General features: G+C 48.9%; 1 protein-coding gene across 1 annotated transcript in view; it reads right to left on the bottom strand.

Annotated features, from left to right (window-relative positions):
- LOC100942510 (multidrug and toxin extrusion protein 1) overlaps positions 1–1,734 on the bottom strand; it is a 39,461-nt gene that overhangs the window by 26,789 nt on the left and 10,938 nt on the right. The window lies entirely within an intron of this gene.

Below are 1,734 nucleotides of genomic sequence, written 5' to 3'. Positions count from 1 at the left end.
GAGGCAAGAGAATCACTTAAGCCCAAGAGTTGGAGGTTGCTGTGAGCTGTGATGCCATGGCACTCTACCCAGGGCGACAGCTTGAGGCTCTGTAAAAAAAAATAGCCGGGTGTTGTGGTGGGCACCTATAGTCCCAGCTACTTGGAGGCTGAGGCAAGAGAATCACTTAAGCCCAAGAGTTTGAGGTTGCTGTGAGTTGTGATGCCACAGCACTCTACTGAGGGCACCACAGTGAGACTCTGTCTCAAAAAAAAAAACAAACCCCAAAACAAAAATGACAACAACAAAAAAATAGCCAGGCATTGTGGCGAGTGCCTATAGTCCCAGCTGAGGGACTTGGGAGGCTGAGGCAAGAGAATCACTTGAGCCCAAGTCTAAAGTTGCTATGAGCTGTGACACCACAGCACTCCTCTGAGGGCGACATACTGAGACTCTGTCTCAAAAAATAAATAAATAAATAAATTTAGGGCACAGGGTGCCCAGCCTTTCTTATTCTCTTTCTTTTCTTTTTTTCTTTCTTTCTTTTTTTTTTTTTTGGTGGGTTTTTTTGGCCCAGGTTGGGTTTGAACCCACCACCTCCGGTGTATGGAGCTGGCACCCTACTCCTTTGAGCCACAGGCACCACCCTCTTTTTAAGTCTTAGTCATTTTGCTCTTTAATTTGGGGATCAGGAGCCCTTCCTGAGGGCATGCAACGTGGCACATGGCAGTTTTGGGTAAGCCACTTGTTCAAGACCTAGTAGGGCTGTGTCCCTATCCTGAAAGACACTGGGACAAGTCCCAAGTCTAGGCTAGCACCAGAGCCTCTTCAGGGGCACTCCTCTTAACTGGGGTCAGCAACAAAATCCTGCAGTTCCCAAAGTTTGGAGGAGCCCAGAGCAATGCTCCCAAACCAAGAGTAGCGTCGTAGGGTATCTGGTGCCTTTCCACATCTGCAACCTTGTATCTCTCTGAGTCCACAGCGAGGAGCCCATGGACCACAGCCCAAATAGGGCCCAGCCTAGTGGCAGCTTTGTCAAATCTTGGCTATCACCTCCAATTCCTTAGCCAACGATAATCTGCCTAGGCTTCCTAAGTGCTTCCTGAAGGCAAAATAAACTAGTTCTGTATTTACTTGGTGATCAGTTCCCAGAAGTCTTATATAGTTCAAGGGTAGCAAACTCAAATACCTGGAGGGACGAAGCAGGTAAAGAGAAAGTGTCTCCACCAGGGCAGCAGGGAAGGGGAGGGGAGGCTTCCAGGACAGGAGCACACACCCTTGCCCAGAGCACTGAATCCTTTTTTCTAGCAATAACCTAACTGGCCGAATGCTTCCATCTCCTGTGGCCAGTTGACAATTTATGGCAGAGATTTCGGGGTCTACATCTACAATAGAGAGAGGATCGGGGGTTCTGCCCAATTTTAGGTTTGGACATTAGGACTTTACATTTGGCCTCCCAGTTCCATTTCTGGAGTAGGACTGTCAGTAAGACAGATCTGAGGATGGAGAGGCATAGGGAACTGGGTTTCTCCTAATGAAGTCAGACTTCTACAGTTCCCTTCTCCCAGATGTGGGCCTAGGAGTGAGAACCAGGCCTCACGGATTAGAAACTAAATAATGGGTGGTGCCTGTGGCTTAGTGGGTAGGGCACCAGCTCCTCATACGGAGGGTGGTGGGTTCAAACCCAGCCCCAGCCAAACTGTAACAACAAAAAAAAATAGCCGGGTGTGGCTCAGTGCCTGTGGCTCAAGCAGC

Source organism: Otolemur garnettii, unplaced genomic scaffold (assembly GCF_000181295.1).
Source record: "Otolemur garnettii isolate 467f Iridium unplaced genomic scaffold, OtoGar3 scaffold00046, whole genome shotgun sequence".
Classification (NCBI taxonomy): domain Eukaryota; kingdom Metazoa; phylum Chordata; class Mammalia; order Primates; family Galagidae; genus Otolemur; species Otolemur garnettii.
This window is presented reverse-complemented; position numbering and strand designations above follow the sequence as displayed.